Source organism: Apteryx mantelli, chromosome 2, assembly GCF_036417845.1.
Source record: "Apteryx mantelli isolate bAptMan1 chromosome 2, bAptMan1.hap1, whole genome shotgun sequence".
Classification (NCBI taxonomy): Eukaryota; Metazoa; Chordata; class Aves; order Apterygiformes; family Apterygidae; genus Apteryx; species Apteryx mantelli.
In genome coordinates, this window is record NC_089979.1 from 57,384,411 (window position 1) to 57,408,095 (window position 23,685).

Sequence of the window (23,685 nt, forward strand, 5' to 3'; positions counted from 1 at the left end):
CACATATATCAGGCAGCAGTTAGGCTCCTAATTTCAGAGTGCTGGATTTTTCTCTGAAGATGCTCATCTTTCCCTCCCCTGACTCCATAGCAAGACTCGAGAGGTGACAGTGAGTGCCCACCCTGGGTTACGTGATCAATACAGTCCCTTACAGGCAGTAGGAGTGGTAATTATAGCAAGCAGCCAGGACTCCCCAGCTGCTATTCACACTAGCATCCTGTGCCATAGGTCTTGCATCACTGGCCTAGAGACCTACTTGCCTAATTTTAGGCTGTGCAAACACTGCCTTTGCATGATGGTGTCTCCTTGCTGTCCTTGAGATCTCAGCTCAGCTCCGCTGGAAAGAAAAGTCTTCTGTCACCAAAGTGCAGCAGTGAATGGCATCAGTTTTTGGCCAGCCCAGAGCAACATGCATAATTTAGTTTGAACATTAGGGGAATTCCTGAGTTTAGAGCAAACTATAGTGTTGGAGAAAGTCCAGCTCAGTGGCACAGCATTACTGAAGTTTGTGTTTGACGTTGGCAAACAGGTTAATGACTGTACTTTTTACAAAACTCTGCATGGACTCTTTGAAGAGTTACATGCTGAGCATCCCACTGATGAATCCTGTAATGTAATTTGTACTCACTTCCTCTGCGGGTTCAGAATAATCCTGAATGATTATGAAGAGCACAGTGACATTTTAACTGTCGCTGTCACTGTTACTGTTGTAACATCCTGTCTCTTTCCTACACTTTTCCTTCAGAAGAGAGACAAGTGCAATTAGAAAAAAAAGTTGTGCTTGCTCTAAACAGCGACTAGAAAGACAAAGCAGAACAGACAGAGGGAGGAATGCCTATAAAAATTAGCCATAACATTGCTGTAAATGTCATTGTGTAGTAGATTTTTATTTGCATCCATAAAGAGAGCTATGACTGAGTACAGGGCTGAGTAAGGTAAAAAGTCCACGCAAATCTAAGGTGATACAAATATACCAGTTTCTGTGCCTTATTACAGCAGCTGATTTCAGATAGGCACAGCTGCACTGAGCTGTCTGCCTGGAGTTTGGTCTCTGGTTTCCATACCCACATCCAAGCAGGTTCTGTTTATTTGTGAACAGAGTACAGAACTAAAAACCTACAGAGGATGAGAGAAACTTTTTGGCTGGGATCAAAATTTTCATTAAGCATATGATGCATGTCTCTTTGCAGATGAAAACACACTAGACAAAAGAGACAACTTCCCTTATTTAGAGGAAGATTTTCCCTTCCCTTTCCTTTTAGCAGCAAAAAAAGCTGTGAAATTACTCAGAAGCCTCTTTAATGATAAAACAGCTATTATCCATATAAAAATCACGGCTGGTATAGTTATCAAACTACAATTGCAGGGAAAGCATCTTGGGCTCTATTCAGGTCTCTTACTTACAAACACTTATGAAGCATTCTAAAAGTAAGTGGTGAATTCCCTATGAACCATGTTTGATTTGCACTTGCCTTGTTTACAGGCTGGAGTATTTAGTGAAACACACACTTTTAAACGAATGTAGAGCTTGTAGATTCCAGTGTTTACAGTTACCTGAGTGTAAGAAAGTCATCAGCAGCATACTCAAGGCTTGGGGCCAATTTTTAGAAGCAAATTGTTCTCTAAAGAGCCAACTGCTCAAGCCGCAGGGGCAGAAATAGTCACAGTCCTTTTGTGTGTCTGTGTGAAATACCTATCGCCTCAGAGGCATTGCGTAGCTAAGAGGGGAAAACACCACACATCACTTCTGCTGTGATGCGGCGAGGTCTCATGGGGAGGACAGGGTCTACGTCAGGCAAATGTCTCCAAGTCTCCTCTCTTCTCCCATGCCAGTCCCCCTGTGTGCGCCCAGACACTGGCCCAGAGCTAACACCACCCGAAACGCAGGTGCCAACCATTAAGGCATGTGGGTAGCACATTTGAAAGAGAAGCATCTTTAAACCAGAGTACAAACTCCAGGCAAACAGCTCAGTGCAGCTGTGCCTACCCGAGATTAGCTGCTGTCACAAGGCACAAAATCTGCGAACGTGGTCGGCAGTCTTACTGTACAGGCTGTGCTCAGAGCCGGGCTGCAAAAGCCATTGTTACAACGAGAGCTACGTTTTTATGCTTGCAGCACTTTTGCTCATAGACCATCTAGTCCAGATCACAAGACAGGAATGGTTTAGGCTTGACATCACTGGTAATTCTAAAACTGAAAAGGGTTTGTTGTTTTTTTTCCCTCCCTTAGAGAATTATTCCCAATATTTTTAAGGAACTGTCATTTCCTGTAAAATAATGTTTATGGTGGCAGGCTCTCAACCTTTCTGGTGTTTTTTTTCACAGGGTTATTATTTGTTGTATCTGCTCTTTGTTCTCTTTCCTTTCTGAGTTTCAGCAGGGCTGTCCCATGCCTGTCAAAAGTGCAAAAGCCTTTACGTTAGAGTGCTCAGAGTGATTTCAACTTATTTGCATGAATGCTGAAAATGCCGTCAAACTTTGGTGTCCATTTTAGAGAGACTGTAATGTGAATGACAAAAAAAAAAGGACTCTGAGTCCCTTTCCACCTCCTCATCTTCTTCTCCAAAAGCACCAAGCATTAAAGCAGCTCCATGCTATGGATGTGTGTGTTTGTTTAAATCAACCCAGTCTTTGAAACCATGCTAGCTGTCTTTTAGTTTTGCTGCCTTTTCTATCTTAGATCTTCCTTTAGCCACCTCGCATCCTGATCACCATTAGGTCCATACAGAAAAATAGTGTTTAACCCACACACCATTTGTAATTAAAAAGAAGCGTTGAAGACATTGGCATGGCATGAGAGATGACTTAGTTCCACTTCTGCCTCATATTTTATAGGTGAAGCTACTGCCTTATGTAAGTGTAAGGCAGTCAGACAACGTCAGAATTTAGATCTAGATTGAAATTTGCCTGAAGAACATCGTACGAGGTTTGCCCATTTCTATGCCAGGTTAATTTTGACCAGAAACCAAAAGGCTAAATGGAAATGTTTATGGGAATAGAGAGCTGCACAGTCATTTTAGAGTCTTCTGGGTTGCAAAAGCAGTAAGAGGAAATTATTTGACCTGTTCACCCTCCTTCTTAGTAATGCACTTTCTAATGGCTGCAGAAAGCTGTCAGATTCACTTGTGGTCACACAACGGGAGTAATTTGGTAACACAGTCTGTGGTCACCACAAGGAAATCCCATAACAACAGTGACTTCAGGGAACAGGTTATGCCTCAAAGAGATGAAAGAAATGAATGAAAGACTTAAGTTCTGTTCTTGCCCCAGGAGATAAAAAAATTCACCAAAAGCGCATTGTGACCAGAGACCTCCTGGGGCTTGGATACCATGTGCATTGGGTCATGAAAGGTGCTGACAACATCTCCCCAGGATGTGGGGTTAGGGAGAATATAGGCTTAATATTCTGTTAAGTTTTTACTAGGAAATGCAGAGACAGCAAGCAATGTTCTCCCACATTCCCTCTGCTCTCTCTCACAGACACTTCCTTTGTAGCAGCTGGATTATTAACAGAATATTGTTTTTCATTCCACTTCTCCTCCCTTTGGGCTTTCTATACTTCTGGTCACAGAGAGGAAGGTAAATAAACCTTTTTAATTATATAGTCTGTCAGAATTTTTCCATTCTCACCCAATTTATTAGATTTTTTTTGTACTTCAAATTTACTTTTAAACCCTTTCCCTTACGCTTAGTGTTTTTCAGTTTGTCTCTGAACGTGCCAATAGCAAAGAGCACAGCCCTTTCCCTACAGAAATCCGGAAACAATTCTTGCAAGACACATTTTAAGAGAATGTCAATTTTTCCCTTTGTGAAGTAGAACAGATGGATCCTAGAAGTGGCCCAGAAAAAGAATAGAAGATATTTAACATTACCTTCCAGCTTTGCAAAATATTGTAGTTTTACATCAGAGAACCAAACACTTGGGTTGCTTGTAGGATGACTTTCACATAAGTAGAAAATACATTTCTTAATTTCCAAGTGGACTTAAAATGTCACTACGTTTAAACAGTTGTTATTCCACAGACCAAACTCTGATTACAGAGAGAAAATGTAATTTGGTATACTAGCTTCCAGACTAGCATTACTTCAGCTTTTTGAGCTACGTTGAATTGATGCTGAAATGTGTATTGCTCTCTGACTCTAGGAAAACAGTTATTCTAGCCTTGGGGCATTTTAAACACAGGGCGTGGAGTCAACCAACAGAAATAAATACCAAGAAAGTTACTGTGCTAAATAAGAAGTGAAGTCATTATTTATAAGCATAATGGATCTGATTTAGGGAAGATCAAATAGTAGCTCTTTTCTAGATATGTGTGCAAGCATATTTTCATTCTTACATTGCTACCATGGAACACATTATTAACTGGTTTATTGTTGTGCCCATTGGAGCAAACTAGAGAATACGCTGAATTTTTGGCTTTACCCCAGCTTTTTGGTGGAGGAGAAGGAGAATGGTGGTGAATAAAAACATCTTGGAAACCAACCGTTTTGATAAGAAGGGCCTTGCAGGAGGCAGAAGTTAGCTTATGCTCAATGTTTGATTCTCCCCCTCTGCTGAATAATTTGATGGCACAGTCCTCACTGCGTGGCCAGGAATAAAACGTCTTTGCTGTTACGCAGTTCGAATACCATCAGCTTGTGACTTGGCATTTAAAGGCTAAGAAGGCTGCAAGAGACTTTCTGCCCCTTGACTCCATTTTTAGAACATAGGCCCTGCTCCCTGCCAGTGCTAGCAGGAAGTATTCGGGTTGTCAGTGGGCAAGGAGATAAAACAGGCTAACACCTAGATGTCGTGACACACAGATGAATTTTGTGGTGTGCAAGAGTTCTTAATCTGAGGAACACTGAAAAGAATATAACCATGCCTTTGTGCTGAATCCTCATCTGAAAAGAGATAATAAAAATAATTCAGCCACACTGGGGACTCAGCCATCAAAATTTATATAAAAAAACATATAAGCACAGGAACAACTTTGAGACTTTTACTCTCCTGCTTTTTGCATTTCTGATACCCTCAAGTGAACAGCAAAACCCGAAGAAGATAGGTAGATTGTAAGAACAAAAAAACGAAAAAAGAGGAAGTTAGCCTCATGAATTATTGTATCTAGATCTTTCCAGAGGAAATGTTAAAAATTACACGTGTGCCTACATAAGCACGCCATCTGTGCCCACTGAAAAAAATGTCCTAATAAGAATACATGTATTACATGCACTACTCTTTTGTGAATGCATCACGTGTTCCTCACTTTTTCTCTTCATTATTATCAGATCCATTAGGGTTAAATCCCAGGAGGCGGTAAGGTGAAAGCAGAAAATGAGAAAGGCAAGAGGAGGAAGAAATCCTAAAGGACTAAACTGAGAGGATGTTAGCCAGCAGCTCCCTCCCTGATAAAGTTTGTTCTTCCCAAGGCTGGAAGTCTAGCAGGAAAGCTGTTCTCACATTGGAGTGACGCTGGATTGAGGAAGAAGCTGGGGCATCTGAGCGGCCTGACAAGAGTGGCTGCTGGAAAGGCAATAAAACAGAAAGAGAGGCTAGAAAAGGAAATTCATTTCTCCTTAGGACTGGTCTGTGCACTTTTTAGCCAGCGGTGAATAAATACCCTTCCTCTCTGAAAGAGGTCTTCTGGACGCCCCACTCCCCTGTTCTCAGCGGTCCTTCCAGGCAAATATTTGGCAGGTGCTGACCCTTGATGAATCTGTCATCTTAATATGGTTGGAAACCACCAGGCTAGATCCGGGGCCTCAATCTCGGCCCTATTAGTATAGGACTATGCAATTCAGTGCAAAGAAAAGCTAGGTAATGAAACCTGTCTTCACAGAGCCACACATGATTATAACAAAAGAATAGGCCGGGGCCACACAGTCACTGTGACAATTTATGATCATACTTAGCTGTTCTGGCATCTTCACTATTTAAAGCTTTTTTATACCTGCTGTTACCATACAGGCACCGTCTGATGCGATCGTGTCTAAGGAGCAGCATGCTAGGAAAAATAAGCAGCCTTTCAAGCCACTGTAACAGCCTCCAGCTATCCCAGCTGTCAGACTGAACCCACATGGGTTAATGACCACCATCCACTTCAGTAAATCCAAAAGTACGCACTAACCCTGTCTACAGGATAGCTTGGGTGCTGATAGGTAGTAGAAACGTATGTCATGCTTAGAGCATGCTGCATCCTGAAATTCCCCAACTCCAGCTTCTCTTTTGAATGCACGAGTTGTAACTGAAAGCAACAAAAAGCTCTATTAAATATATCCTAACTTGTTTGAAAATATTAGTTGTGTATTGCAATTACATTCTTCTTTTTACAGTATAGTAAAGGACTTACACCATAATAAAATCTACCGCATGGTGCTCAACAGCCCAATTCAGTTTTTAATGCCTTGTGTAGGTTAGGAATTGATTTTAATTGCCTGGTGTAAATCATACAGTCCTACAGCAGAGAACCTTATTATTTCACAGGCAGGGTTGTTTTTAAACCTGTATATTCATGGAGAATAAGAGGGAAACAGAATGAAAAAGAAATTCCCCTTCTGAAAATTTACTTCTGAGGAAGACCGATGTAATAGATTTGTTCTGAATTCAATGAAAATTTTACAAATGTTGTAAATATTAGTTACTACAATTGTCATAAGCACAGCAGTGAAGATAACTTTGTGCAACACCGCTAAACCTCAGTTAGGCATTGTAATTGGTTGAAGCAGTAAACCCTGACAAACTATATGAGACTTGAAGTAAATAAAATTTGCAATACAGATACAAATTTCTTCTCCTCACACATCCGTCCTGCCCTCAGTCTCATACAGCCAGAAATAATATCTGCACGCATTTTGCACATGTGTGTGGATATACTACGCATGTAAGTGGGAATCATTCTCTTATGAAGTTTGACTCCCATTTATAGATTTTCTGTGCTAACACAGTTTAATCATTTGTTTTAGTACTAACTTAAATAAAACAAAAACAAAACCTGAAATCAAACAAAAACATCCTGTGTTATAGACAATGATGCACATAAAGTTGAAAGTGTATTTGGAACTGTTGCTCTAAATATTAAGGTGTATTTTTCAAATTTTGACATCTAGAAAAATATTCTACATTTTAAAGAGTGAAATTGAAGAGCTAATGGTCTGCACATGATTTTGGGCCACCATCCAATTAGTGCATCCATGGAGATTCAATTTTCCCCCTTCCAGTAACATAGCAGTCCGTGTGTGGCAATGTATAGATTACAGGAAAGATTTTTGCACCTTGTATCTTCAAACATCTTGATCCCAAATTCAGGCCCACTGAATATTGATTTGCCTTTTCATATAAATATCAGTGCTGGCACTTAATATTGACAGGAGTAAACTAAATCCACTCAACGCTGTACCATTCTGATGTACCATGACTATTTGCACAAGGAAGAAGTTAAGCACTCAGATACCACAGTAATGAGTTCAACGTAAGAGTCAAAAGCAATATTCAGGGTGAGAGAAATAGATATCTTATCTTTGATTCAGTTATCAGACTTTAAAATTATACTTAAAGACTCAAAACCTTTTTTATGTAAACAGAAGAAAAATCATTCAGCTAAAAAACAAGAAATAATTTGCAGAGGAACCTGAAAAATGGTTTATCTGTAATTAATGACACAAATTTTCCACTTCTCAAAATGTTTAATTACTGTTCTCAGCATTTTTGAACACTTCATTATTGGACTATTGGACTATTGGACTATCAGCTGTACATTTATCAAGTTTGGAAAGGCTAGGTCATCATTTTTAAAACCACTTTATACAAGGGAAAGTTAACCACCACATGCAAACTGGCTTTTAAAGTTCACCGTGCTGTTATAAAGGTCATGGTGATACTTAGTGTAAATTGAATCATGCAGAAGTCGATGCAAAAAAATATATCGTCTTCCTTCAATAAGGAGCTTTTAATGCTATGCCAGTTTATTTACCATCAAACTCTGCAAAGTCAGCAAGCTAATAAAGAATTTAGGATTTACAGGCCCTTTAATACAGCATTGAAAAAATAACTAGAAAGTGACGGACGAATAGGCCAATTATCTGAGAAATATTTTGTTTATTTGGCAGAAATTACAAGGAGATGCATAATAAAAATACCTTCAGTAACCAATCTATTCCTACATTAAAATAAACCCCTTCACAGCTACTGTGCTACAGAATGTACCATTAAAATGTTCGAAGTTCTTCGCTGATGCTAAACAAAAACTCTTAACCAGGGCAATGTAGAATATTAATATTGCTTTATGGTCAATCTATGTCTAGACACAAGCAATAAGAAGTGGAAGGGTATTACAAAAATTATAGCTTCTATACAAGAAACAGTAATAAAGCCCCAAAGGATTGTATTTGCATTTGTCTTGCTCCAGATTTAGAAATTATTATTTTTTCCCTGTTAGGTATGGATCTAAAATATTGGCTGTTTTCTTTGCATGAAGGAACTGTGGACAGGGAATAGTCTGACAGTTTTTTTATTAAAAATTATTTTGCTTTTTGTTTAGACAGCATAACCTAATTGTACTGCATTTCATACTGGATAACAAATGAACTTCATGAAACTAACCACAACTGTTCATATATCCTGACTTACTAGCATGATGTAAAAGACCACAGGCATCATATAATTTAGCAGCTTAAGTTCTGCTGAAGATTAAAGAAATGCAGGCCACTGCATCTCTAAAGCTGTTAAAAATGTGTTTTCCCCACATTTTCTGATTCCACAGACTTTGGCATGAATCATGAAAGAAAGTGAAAGCGCTGTTTTTCCTTTTTTTTTTTTTTTTAAGAGCATATATGTATTAATAATCATAGGGAGGCATTATACTTCCCTTTCTATTATGAAAGAAAATAATAAAATCCCAATATATATTTAACATGTAATTAATCCAATACATTATCTCCTCTGGGTATTGATATGACTAAAAATAATATAGATAAGCAGGGAGCAATTGCACAATCCCCTTAGTAGGTCATGGGAAAATTTAATTAGAAAAAAATACTTCAGTCTCAGGATTTTCTGAAATGACTAGTGATCACGAATGCCCTAATTTGGGGTACTTTATCACTACTTAGACGCAAAAGTTTTGACTGTCAGAAAATGTGCTCTTTATTTTCTAAAAATCAAGATGTCAGAAGCTGGACACTGAAAAATTAAGACACATGCATCACTTTTTTAAGTTCTTGGTGAAAAGTTGAAGCTTGAGTTGGGAAAAGAAAGGAAAAGTCATAAATTAATTCCAGTGGCCACCCTGTAACCCTTGGACTTCCTTAGACCTGTCTTGTTCCCATGTACAAGCTCCCGGGAAACTGGGATATTTTGTTCTTAGCAGGTTAAAACACAGTTTTTTCTTGCAAAAAAAGTAACTTTCTTCCTGCAAGAGGTTGAATTTCAAACCAGGTGCATTAGTGACCGTATGGATGCAACAGAAGACAGTACGCCCATGTCTGATCCTTTACCATCCTGGCTAATTTGTGCTTCTGGGACTGGTTGTCTCGAGAATAGTGTTTACTTAAAGGAGATATAAATCAAGCTACCATAAAGGCCTGAAGAAAATGTTACTACTAAATTCATCTAATTTTTTACAGTGGAATTTTCCACTTACCAAAGAAAACGCAAGCAGACAGGGAGCTACATAGTGTTACAGCTTTGTTTTGTATTGCTTTTGTTACGATGTTTGTGGTTAATGGAGAAGGTTAAAAGAATTATTCTTGTGGTTTAAGCAAATGAGGCAAACTATCCTTTTATTGAAACATAATTATAGAAATAAAGTACAGAAAATCAGACTGTTAAAACAAACCCATATTAAAACAAATGTTTGATAGCTTTATCTCCTGCTTTTATGAGTCTGGAATGAAGCCAATTTTTTGTGTGGCGACAGAGACACACTTTCACTAATCTACGAGATACTTTATAGTTGAGACAAGTAATTTATGGGTCTTTATTTCTTACAGTGGCAAATCTCCTACTGTCCATAGGTCCAGGACCATGGCAAAATCTAACCTAGATTTCCAGGCCAGATGTAATATTAGAACAGCCATCCAATTACAGCAGAGTGGAGAGGAAAGTAGGAGTTGTTTAAAAAAAAATAAGGCAATGATTGTCTGTTTTCAGAGTGAATCTGAGGCACAATGCTAATACGCTACTAAGTAGCAGATATTATGCATCTACAGACACCAGAGCATAAAACAAAAAAGATTTAACTGTTATGCCATGTAACATATCCACACTATGCTAAATAGCAAACTCGGACTTCTCTCGCTGAGCTGTACATCCTTTCTGGCATCCATAGATGCTAATTTTACCTAATGTGTTGATTTTAAGCACACTTTTGCCCTCTGTGTCCTGGCTTATCCAGTGTGCCAGCTCTGCCTCATGCTGCAGTCCCATTTATCTTGTATAGCTCACTGTATACCAGTTCCAAGTGCTGGAGTGGCAGAGAAGATACAGCGAGGAATATATATGGGACACTAGGCAGACATAGAAATGAAAGTAATTCCTTTATTTTCTTGAGAAGCCATAAAAATGCAAATGGAATGAGATACAAGAGCATTCCTCAATTTACATCAGATCCTCCTGTTGTTACACTAACAATTGTCCGTTGTGTCTTTCAGTACAGCTATTGTCTGCCTTTTCCTTTAGCAAAACTGCTGATTATGCTATTCCACAAACAACTTGTGAATGTCATGATTCACAACTACAGGTGGAATCAGCAATCTTTTTTTTTTTTTTAGTGTGCATAAGACTTAATTCTTTACCAGCAGTACTGAGTAATTTTCCAGAATAACTCCATACAGTCATTCATGATGGTGGATGGGAAACAAGGCTGACATGCACAGCTTCAACAAGCCAAAACTTTCAATAAATACACTTTTCAGTAAGCTGAAGATCCAGAAAGGAGCTTCTAAGTAGTACAGAAAGAGTGTAAATACTTTTTGCTGTACCTTATCCTCAGCCAGCTGAATTATACTACTGAATAAGTGAAATATGCATCTATGAAGGGAAGACTCTGATGGGAAGAAACAAAGAGATAAAGAGATGACTCTTTCCAGTTGCATATTTACATGCAAAGATTTGATGCTGAGCCCAAGGGTAATTAATATAATTTATATTTATACCTTAATATAAATATTTAATTTAATATTTAAATTTTTATAAATATTTATAATTAATTTAATATTATTTAAATAATATAAAACCTTAATATAAAAAGTAGACAGGAAGAAACATTGAGTAGAAAGTTTTTCAATTAAATTAGATTGTTATGTTACATGAGAATGTTTTCAGGGGCTTTCGTCTGCTTTCACAAAGTGAGTCTGACTCTGCGACAGTAAAAAGGTGACAGGAATAAAGGTGAGCAAAGAGCAAATGTCATGCAATGAGAGCCTTAAGGGATTTCAGAAACCTCTGTCCTGGTTTCAGGAGGGCAGTTCTGCCTTTGCTTGGGGGGAGACGAAAGCAGAGCTCAGTGCTGCAAGTGCTGCCTCGCGGGTGAAAGAGTGCAGTGCTGACTCCGTGTCCCTCCTCTGTGCCTTCGAGGCAGCGAAATGCTGGGGCCGCCACCAAATGAGAGCAGTCCTTAGCAATGCGACTACTGTCATGGCTAGAAATCAGGCAGTGTCTTTGCAGGTTTCCCCATGCTATACCATCTTAAGTGCCTTATATGAAAGGGGTATTTTTTTACCAGGGAAAGACCAGCTGTATCCATATGCCTAATGAACTCCTGATTCCTTCAAAGCGGCTGTTGACACAGCTGCCAATTAATGCCATTTGCGATGTACACAAATAGCTACAAAGTCTTTATACAGGCCAAACAGCACGTGGACTTTCACTCATTCCTGTCTTAGGCTGAATTTAAGCTGGTGAAAGAGAACAGATGTGAAAGGTTCTTTAATCTTGAGCTGTTCCATCCAGCACTGAAGGTATTCCTAGGTTTGTTTGTTTTTTATTTGTTTGCTTGTTTGTTTATTTTTGAGGGCTGCAGACCCAATTTATACTTCTAAAAAAAATGATCAATGTCAGCAAAGGTTTCCATTTTAACAGTGTCAAAGCAAAGACCACCCTTTCCTGAGCACCTGAGATAACCTTTTTCAAGATCACTTAAGGCACTGTCCTGCTGTATAGAAGCAGAAGGAAAACCATCAGTGTCCATGTCCCTACACTGACTAGCCCCCAGGAAGAGAGGAGGAGTACACCACAGAGACCTGAGGAGCCTCTGTTGCTGCTGAGTCATCAAGAGCCAAAGAAAAAGGAGACAGATCTATTCTACTGAAGTATATGTGGAAGTGACAAGCAGGGATAGTTTTTTCTGGTGTTCCCATCTTCAGAAGCCCCCGATCCCTCTAGGATGCTCCTGCCATTTCCCTGCTGATCCATGAGTGCAGAGCATCTATGGTCATGTTCTCAGGATGCATTTCCCCTGTTGTGCCTGGGTTTCAACCCAGAATTCCCTCCCTCCCTGGTCCAGGTTTAGCTTTAATTGTTGTCTGAAACAGAGGGATAGGAATTTACTCTTCTGTCTTCCTTCATTTTACCAAATGTTCCACACTTTGCAGATCTTCATATATCTGTAAAGATAAATACGTTAAAAAATCTAGCATCTATTACACTGAGAAAAACAGTCAAATGCTGAGTAGTGGCCCAGTTTCTTAATGTGTGACTTTAAGTAACTACATGCACAAGGAGGCGAGGGTCTGTTCTTCCCTAAAACTGGAGGAGGAATTGAATCATACATGTCACCTCCATTCCACACATTTGGAGAATAGATATTGATGTGGAAGGGGTGAGGCCTTGACCCACTGACTTCAGGGAGGGCCAGGTGTCTACTATACACTTCCAAAGTTGTTTGCACTTATGAGTTCTGCAGCTGTTCATATCCCCCTATGATCATCTTGCCAAGCTGCTTCCATGCACATCTGTTGTCTGACAGACTTAATTCCCCAGAGTACTTGAATAAACATTACAAGATGCAGAGATACCATTAATAGGTGGTCAGCTGGTGAGGCTGATGTTTTGTTTCTTGATCAACATCAAGTATTTTCCTGAGAAACATTTTTCTGCTGTTAAGGTCTATACACCAAGAAGGGGAAAGGGGAAGAAAAGGGAAGTAGAGGAAAACAAATAAAAGCATACAGGAAGATAGACTGTTTATGTTGTTCTCTGGATTTCATTTCAGGTTAATCTGCTGCATTGTACATTCACAAGAAACCTTCTGGAGTAAGGCTATGAAAAATTAGCACAGTAAACCCTATCTACCAAGAGAGAAATAGGTCACAATTTATACCTCTTTTGCTATAATAAAAACATATTAAGGCTAGTTCTGCTGTTTCCTGACTGTTTTGAAGATGAAGCCACGCACATAAACGAACCTCTCCCTGATGCATTGATTTCATTTTACTTTGTTTCTTTTACTGGCAACCAGGTTAAAACATATATTTACACATTAATTTCAAAGATCTTTGGCTCAGGCAAACTAACCTACATCTATAGAAAAATAAACAGCCAACAAATGGATTACAGAGCAGTTGCCAAAAGTTTCAGGCTTGTTGCTGAATAACTTTTTCCCTTCAGATTGCATGCTAGCCTACAGTTTTGAAAATTTACACAGCAAATACAAAAAATGACTTCCATTTTGTCTGTTGTAAGCACAACAGTTAAAACAACAACAAAACAGTTTTGCTCAAAATCAGCATTCTATCTTGCTTAAAACCCACATATACATTGACCGTCATAGAATCACAGAATAACTCAGGCTGGAAGGAACCTCTGGAGTTCGTCTGGTCCAATCCACAGCCCAAAACAAGACCAACATCAAAGTTAGTCCAGGTTGCCCAGGGCCACGTCCAGTCAAATTCTGACCGTCTCCAAGGATGGAGATTCCACAGGCAAAACCTGCTCCAGTGTTTGATGACTCTCATCATTAAAAAAAAAAAAAAAAAAAAAGTATCTGGTTGGAACTTCTGTTGTTGCAGCTTTCATCCCTTGCCTCTTGTCCTTTCACTGTGCACCTCTGAAAAGAGTATGGCTTCATCTTCTCTGCAACCAGGCATTAGACAGTTGAAGATAGCACTAACATCCTTCTTCAGCCTTCTTTCCCCAGGACTGAACAAACCAGGTCTCTCGACTGCTTTTCCTACGTCAGGTGCTCCAGTCCCCATCATCTTGGTGATCCTCAGCTCATTATATTATGTATTGCAAAAGATACAATGTCCCAGTCACAGTCATAATGAGGAATACAGCAAAACCACAACCCAGATCTCTCACAAAGAGCAAGCAAGAAGCTACAGCTAGCATTACAGGGAAGAGGCAAACTCAACCCTCACACAAGATCTTTCAGAACATGTCACAACCCAAGTCACCAAAATCAGCAGATGCGTTTACTGAGCAATATGCCAGATGCCCAGTTTTTCACAGTCTACCACAGACATACTTTTGCACATCAGCCACAGACATGATTTTCTTTTGCTGCTAGTATAGCACCAGAGTAGGAGGACTCCTTACAAGAGTAAAGGCTACCAAGTGCTCCACTGATACCCATTTATCCAAAATATCTATAGGGTATATTTAGTAGACTGTTTCTCTTATACATCCAGCTAGACAGAAAAAAGTTGTCTGCCAGTGAGCCTCATACATGCATTTAGATCCTGCAAATGTCTACCAGTTCATGCCAGATATGACTATTCTGTAACATTTGACAATAAATTAGAGACCACAGACTCATTTAAAATTGTACATAAAACAGTTCTTCACTGGTTGGGGAACAGTCTAGTAATAGAGCACATCTAAATTCTATGATTCATATTTCCAGAGATAATATAAAATACGTGATTGTGCTAATAAAGTCTAGACATAATTTTTTAACATTGTCTGGCAATAGTAAAGAGTTTGAAAAATGCATCAGTGTTACAGCCATTGCAACTCTATGTTGCCATTCAGTTCTTTTGCCAGCTATGGCATAGCAGTGACTAAACAGAAAGCAATTCCCACGTATTAGGCACTTTGAGACCTGCCATCAGAGCCAAATGGTGCAGTTAACCAAGGGACAGCATGCAAAAACAAAAACATTTTTCATAATATCATTGCTATGCATCAAGTTTTGCCCTGTGGGCTACACTAAATTTTGTTTATTTGCTTTTTGGATATGTTTGGTAATAGTTTACACTAGTGAAAGATTGAAGCCATCTATGTTGGGTCCATTTCTGTCTAGCTAGAAAATGCATGTTGTCTGCACTGGTAATCCCAGTCTACTAAAGAAAAAAAAAAAGCTGTATTTTCACCAAAGAGTAGCAAATTGGCTGACAATCTGTTTTCCTCTCTTTTTTCCAAGCAAATTTGACTTAAATTCAGGCTCTGAATTAATGCTGACTTTTGATTAAGGTACTGCTTCTAAATCTTTTCAGATGTGTATTCAGTGTATTGTTACCTGATACAGTCTACAGAGGTATTTTTTAGTGTCTACTGTTGCTTCTATAAAAGCTTTGAGCTTGTGGTTAGAATGTCAGCCACAGTTTCTCTGAACTTCTTATTTCAATGGATGTTATGAACACAGATCTTTTCTTATATCTCTGACCTGACACAACTCCATTACTTTTGCAATTTAATCTAGTAAAAATAAATAAACAAACAAATAAATAAATAAACTCCTATAACTTTTTTATCAAAGTCAGACTGGAAAAAACCTTTAGAGAATGTTGCATTCACTTCATAAATTGTAAATATATTTCATTAGAAATTGCTTAGGAGAGCAAAAATTAGATTAGCATATCAATTACATTTTCTCTGGTATTCATTAAGAAATAATGAGACCTGAGGTATATGTTTCTGCATACTTCATCAAAAATAATCATCTGACATTTCTCCTTCTTTTCTTTGGCTGGTGGGTACTTTATAAAAAAACCCTATCAACTGCAAAAAGAGAGGATCCCTTTTTCATTAGCTGGCATTATTTTAAAAAAGAAATGCATTAAAATATGAGTAGAATTGAATTCCGAGGAATATGAAGAGGTGACAGACAATGAACACAATTTTCAAATATCTCCATTCTCTCAGAGGTGGGATTCCTGAAAGAGGGACCCCAGTTTCTTCTAGAATTTTTATTTTTTCTTCAGATGCTTGCTCAGGATGAGACTTGTGAAGCACATGATTCAAGTTTCACAGGTTTCTTGCTTGGAAAGAAAATAAGTTACATGTCTTCTAGATATGAAGCAGAATAGCAAGGCAGAAAGGTAAATTTCACTTATTTAAAACTGCCATTCACATCAGAAAAAGTATGTAGAAATAAAAAAGAAAAAATACAAAGACCAATTTCCTACTTTGGGGGGATTTTTTTTTTTTTTTGCAAAGGGATTTTTTTTCATTTGACCCAAAAGAACAAATATTTATGCCTCTAAACTTCTCAGAAAGAATTTTTCATATTATCGAAAAAGGTAATTTTTATTCTGCTATTATAATCTAAGAAACAATCCAAATACTGTACATTTAAATAATCATATATGTTTGTTACATTTTATGAGCAATCCATATCTACCCCTGGTTCAAATTTAGACTTTAAAAGATGTCTCCAGCTCAAACTGCTACTTCCTCAGCTGATCTCTGGTTTAGATTGTTTGCTTGCCTTTACACTGAAAATTATTTTGGAAATATGATATCATCTTTCTATGTAAAGCCGAAAAACAAAAAAAGAATTTTATTACAAAGCCTTCAGTGCTGTGGTACATGTCCAGAATGTCTAACTTTGCTTTGCACCCAAATTTTGTTCTGTTAAAAATTGAGGTTGTATGACAACTTTAAATAATAATCTAGAAATCAAAATAAGCTTGAATTTCTAGGGCAAGACAACTTATGCTGTATCTGCAAAGCATAGAATTCTTACTAAAACTGATAAATTGCTTGCAATCATATCACAGTCCCTCCATATAAGATGACAATTTATACACTAAACATTTAGTCCCATAACAAGTAAAATATTCATGAAACACCATGAAGCACTGTAAGGAATTTGACTAACACTGCCTCTATATGGCAATATTCATAAATTCACATAGGAATGTCAAAATAACATCAATATGGAATGGACAAGATAGATCTCCATTTTCCAGAACAAAAATAAATTGCTGCTCTTGTTTTACAGCTTTAATTAGACATTACTATTAACTAATGTTTATTAAGTATCACTGCATGCTAAAATAATGCTTCAAATGGAAAATTGAAAATGTGTCATACATTTTACAGTGGCATTGAATCAAGATATGGACTCAAAAATAAATGGTTATATGTGGATGTCTATTGAAATTAGATTAATATTAGAATTTGAATGAAAACTAGATACAGATTCCAGTTCAGTTAAATCACAAACTTCTCTATCTTTTCCATCAAAGCTCAGGGTTCTTCACAGCTGCTTCAGTTCGGTGTATAACAGAGAAGGACCTATTTTAACTACGCAGTAGTTCTGGATCCAAAGTTTCCGTGTGTTTGGATCCAGTATTTGGGTACTGGCCCACTTTTGCAACGTGTCAGAGCAAAGCCATGAGGTACTGAGTAAAAGGGGATTCTGGGATTCCAGAACAGAAGTATTTTAAAAAGTAATTGAAAATACTATGTATTATCCCCTCTGTATTATAGAAATTATTTCAATATGTGCCCCAGGCATAACCCCCATCCTGATCAGAACATTTTAAAAATGAACTGGGCTACTGGAGTATCCGTGAGCTTTTTTGGCTATTCTGTTCTGTGTGGCAGCAACGCTGAGCAAATGCTTTATTTATAACTTGCTTCTAACATCTCATAGCATAAAAATAATGTTTTGGCAAAATTCTCAAGTACACATATTATTTTTATAATCAAGGTGTTTCTGGTAGCTGATTATGTTTCAGCAGGTGCTTCTGAACAAGCTTTAAGATAAACAAGATGGTAAAATGTTTAAAATGTATTTACTTACTAACTTCCCTACTGTTATATACTAATGTGGAATGTTATTTCATTTATTTTAAATTAGTTTTTATGCTACAGCAATGACCTCACTACTAAACTACTGTGAACTTGAGCCTATGCCATTGCAATACAATATTGCTAGCAAGGTGATTCAGTACAGCCTAGGCTGTATGATGATGCAATTCTGATCGCAGAGCAGCTCCAGTGAAAATTTGTGCAGATCTCTGTTATGACATCAAAAAACAAACAAACAAACAAAAAAAACCAGAGTCAATCTAGGTCAGGACAGTGTTTTAAAAATCAATTAACACTGAACAATTGTCATTACTGTTTGACTTGTGCATTGTGCTTCACAAAACCGCTGACAAACTCATGCCACACACTAAAGTTTCTGCTTCTCTCAATCACATGTAAATGCTCCACCAGAACAACCATGAAGTAGATGATCAAGTGCATTGTCCAGAGTTTTCTTTGAGCCTAAGAAAAGTCCTAATCACAGGTTCTAGAACTGAAATGCAATTGTATGTAATTATCCACACTGCACCTCCTCATATCTAATATCCATTCTTTGGAGACACATTAAAGGACGAACATCCTTTACTGAATATCCCATTATTGCACAACTTTCATAGCTTGCTTGAAAGAACAAGTACAGGCTTTTTAGCAGAACATGTTACTTATTTTCAGGTTCTTTCCAAAATAATCTCCTTATGCTTTTGTGCACCCACACAAGAATATGAAGTCTTGCTCAACAGTTTGCTCTGAAGAAAACACAGTTATCTCCAAGACAGACTCAGAAACAGCAAGAACTCGGTTCATAAAAATTGCATATTTTACTACAGATAAAAAGTTATTAAGTGAAACTGAACTCTGGGGTATAGTTCTTTTGGTACATTATTGTCTACATCAGTGCAGAGGAGCTAATATAAAAATTGGAAATGTGACATAATGGAATTAAAGTGCAGTCAAGCTAGATAATACTGGAAATGTTTCTGCAAAGTTAAAAAGGAATTTGATTAAAATTAGTACTTAACTGCAAAGCACAAATCAGTTCCAAAAAGTGACTAAAAATGACACTGAATGAATATATGTTATTTTGCCTCAGTGACTACTAGAAAATGCACCATGTTATAGCTAAAATCATATATTCCAGACCTGTCAAAGGAAAACAAAAACCCTGAGCATTACTGTGTGCACCCCATATTTATGTATGTCTTTTCATAAGAAATAAAGATCTATTCCAATGGGTACATGCAACTGTAACTAATTGGCTCATTAATTACAGAATGTGTTAAACAACTATGTTGATAATAGAAGACATCTATCTGACAAGTCTTTCCTTCCTACCTGTTCTATCTCTACAGGGATAAGAAGAAATGAGATGGAACTCAATATATATTTCTATTACTATCTTTTTTTAAATTTTATTCTAAAAACATTATAAAATTACATACATCAAGTGGAGCAATGTCATTGTTATGTTTTGTGATTTTCCCAAATCACTTTAAAATGCTCTCTGAACTATATTACAAGAGCTTAGAATGTTTTGCAGATGAAAGCACCATTGGAGAATTCACATGGAATGCAATTTCTGTTTTACTTTGCCATTTTATGCACAGCAATTACTAGCTGAACACCAACAAGCAATGTCTCTACTTCATCTCAGCCAGAATGATGGAGTTTTAGGGGTTCTGCTAGTTTCTTTTAACTTTGACCCAGGTTAACAGTAAATAAAGACTGCTGGAGAGATCGGCAGACAGATATGAAGTTGAATCACAGTATTTCTATAGTAATGCTGAATTCCACAACATGTCCAACCAAAATATTCCTATCAAAAGGCTGAGAAGAAGTTGAAGAGAGTTCCATTTTTTACTAAAGTTTTTCCAGAAAGCATTATTTCTTCAAAAATCATTTTTCATTAGGAAAACTTCCAACTACTGGTGAAAGAATATGCCTTTAATTTTCAATTACCAAAAACTAACATTTTTTCCCTTTCAGCTATTGCAGCAGAAATAACAAAAACATTTCTGAGAAATGTGTTCATTAAGGAGAAAATATTCTCTGATTCATTCTACCATCTCAAAGACCATCTCAATATAAATGCACATCCTAGAATGAAAAAGAATGGAAGAGAAAAGAGTTCCCTCTCTGAGTAACTAATTTAAATCATGTAAGAGAGTGTAGATAGAAAATAAAGCCCATGTTGTGACAGCCAACTAAAATACCACAACAGCTGAGATTTTTAAAAGTATGCAAATCTATTTTAATTAGATGAAGGTAAATATTATAATGCTTTTGCAGATAATATTTGCATCTTTTTTGCAGTTGATAATCTCATACAATTAAATTCAGGTGATCCAATGAAGGTCATAAATTTTTATCACCTATACTTAAAAATATATAAGCGCGCACATGCACAGAACTCCATAAACCTCACTTAGTTGTGAGTGCTGTATTTTATCAATATCAACTCATCTTAGTAACAAGATGTATTAATGGCTAATTGAAAGAAAAAGTGAATATATTATTCATTATTTCATAATGTCGAGTATATTATCCTGAAAGTATTCAAGTTCTTGGCATAAAGCAGTGACAAAAATAAGTTAATCAGCAGTACAAAATGATCAGATTTGCAGTAGCATGGTTTGATTTTTTTAAGTAAAGTTTATTTATTTGTATGTCTCAATCAATTTCACATGCAAGAATTAAAATCAAGAATATTCGATTCAAGAGTATTGTCTAGCAGACTCAAAGGACCTATTCTCTAAGAGAACCAGAAAGATTTCATGCCACATTCTATCAATACAATATCATTCTGTGGCAAATGGCATCTTCTGCACCAAACTGCACAATAATTTCTAATTTAACAGAAAATCACTGTAGTGGAGCAATCATGCATCTGGTGCTCTTTCACTTTCCAAACAATTTTACTAAATTCAAACATTGATCAATTTTATTGCTATCATGTTGTACTGATCTTTTACATAGGTGGTAGTTACATGTGCTGTTAACATCTAAGGAGTTTAATGCTACAATGGAGCTTAATGCTACAATGATTTTTTCTGTTTTTCTAAGTTAGAAAATGTGGACCTTGGAAGTCAGGTTGAAATTTAAAATATTCACTGACCCCAAGGGCAACTGAGCTGGCCAGTCAATAAGTGTAGGGTGCAAAGAATCTCTCTCTCCAGGTTTCACTCCTGTATGACTAGATCTTCACGAAGCCAAGGCAGCTTAGAAACTGTAGCACACTCCAGGCAGGCATCTAAATCTGAAGGCCTTAATCCAAGGCCAGTATAGTTTGTAGTGGCCTCTAATTTTGTAAAGAGACAGTTACAGACATCAGCTAGACTTGCAGTCAATAAGTAAAAAGAGTGCTGACTTCACAACAGTGGTGATAGATTTGTCCCAGGCTTTTAATCAGACCTCAGGAAGGCAATTTTAGCTGTGGGTTCGAATGCCATCAACCTGAAGAGAGTGGTTGAATTCCTAAGTCAAGAGGCCACTTTGCAAGGGCTTGGCACACTCTTCAGGGTTCGGCATCCCAAGGAAGTGCCGGGAGGTAATGAGCAGTCTTGAGTCAGATGTCTGACCTCCACAGACTTACTTCTGTGCCTGGAGTCCCTGACTGCCGTATGCTCAGCATAAGGGCTGCTCTGGATCATCCTTCAGAGGCACCTAAAACTCACCCTTCAGTCTTTAGGATGCTTGCCTGCCTACTTTGGGCAGCCCAAGCTGTCTTGTGTGAGCTAGACACAGATAGCTGCTCTGAATCCTACACAAGCAATGGTCACATTTGCTTCATGTTGCCTATCACCACCCCCCCTCACACTCCCTACCCCATCAAGACAACTAGGTATGCAAGTGATATTTAGTTATTGCGTATTTCTATGATTTTGATAGAGAAAATGAGATTGAAGAAGCTTGCCTAGAATTCAGTTTGGAAGATAATGAAAGAAAGGGAAAAAACCTCTGTGCTCCTGTAGCAAGATTAAAGGTAATTTTTTTCCAGCAAAGAGATTCTTATTTTGTTTAGTCTCTGGATAGAGAATAATGTTGAAATGACTCAAAACAAAAAAAATTTAAGTCACATCAAGGAACCAAAATGTTTTAGCTCAGGCCAATTCAATTTGAAACAAAACTGAAGCAAGGAAACACCCAAGATATCATACAGTACATTTATATCTTGTGAAAATTTCATTGTTTAGTGAAATGTTTGTTCATGATGTTTTTCAGCTGAGCATTCCCAAACAATCCTATTGCAAATGTATAGGATCTCAGGTGAGAGTGTCTAGAAAGAATCTGAAGAAATCATCTTGTCTACTTTCATGTACTGAAACAGGATCAAGTATAGATATAATCAGAATAAAAATTCTTTGCAATCATAATGAAAGACCCTTTCCAACAACTTGTTCTCAACAATTGTCATGTTATTTACCACTTAGACAGGTTGTAGCTGTGACATTATGGAAGTCATCTTGTATAAGACTGACCTGCTATGCCTAAGACCCTTTTTTCTTTTTTTAGGGGCAGTCAGGAGGAAAGAAGGAGAAAGGGGAGAGGGATGAGTACAAAGCTTAGAAAGATTTAAGGCAGATTTCTTATAGAAACATTCAGATCAACTAGATAAAAAGGACAAATGAGTAAGCGCAAGCAACTTCATCCTCTTGCATACTGTACTGAAGACATCACAACAGTCATAACAAACTACCTCTCCTACTGCATCTCTGGACACACAGAAAAGAAAACACACAGTCACAAAGGAGAAGGAGAGTTTTATACTTCTTAAAACTCTCTTTCTCCATGTGCTACTTTTATATAGTCTTCCCTGGAGACCTGTGAATTTTTGTCCGTAAAATAAGTTGACTTCACTTTTAATTCTGACTAGTTTTATGAAATATGGGGAAAGAAAAGAAAACATGTTCTTATGGCAGTATTGTTAGTTTTATCCATCTGGAAAGCATAGGTTTTCCTCTGTGGAATCCCAATGACCATAAGAATGGAAGCACAGTGACAAACTTAGGTAGTTTAATAAGCTCTTAAACTCGTTATTATTAAGGAAAACCTTGCTGAGCTCACCTTTTAAACACATGTAAGCACATGAGACAAGGTACAAAAAAAGATCCCTGTGTTTGTATCCTGATCCAAGAGCTTGAGAATTTGGTACTGTGTTCAGTTTACCCAGGTTCTAGTGACCAGAGAACAAAAGTGCTCTGTTTCTTGTGATATAGAAGAGATGAGATAGGATCTCACAGCTTAAAATGCTCCTGAATAAATGAGCTAACTAAAAGCACTGAGTATTGACCAAAGTTGACCATAAGGAGACTAAAAATCCATAACTTGTTGACTAAACAGGAGTAATTTACACCATGTGAGAAACAGTTAAAAAAATATATATTGCAAATAGAGAAGCACTGAGAGTTCATAGAGGGATGGAAAAACAGCTCATAGTAACTAAAAATGAGAAAACAGAATTGCACTGATAAATAAGAACACAAAATGCTGCACAAACCTCCCTAGCCACACTCATTTGTATTAGAGTTTGCTGGACAGATGGTGCAATATAAGATAGTTCTCTTTGATTAGGTAGACATTTATATGGATACTGCTATCCATCATTGGATATTACATGCCTGGACTAGGTTTAGTATGCAATCTGCAAAAAAGAAAATCAATCTGTGTGCATTATTAAGATATCAAATAAACAATATTGTTTATCTGAAGGGCAAATCTAGCATTACATGTAC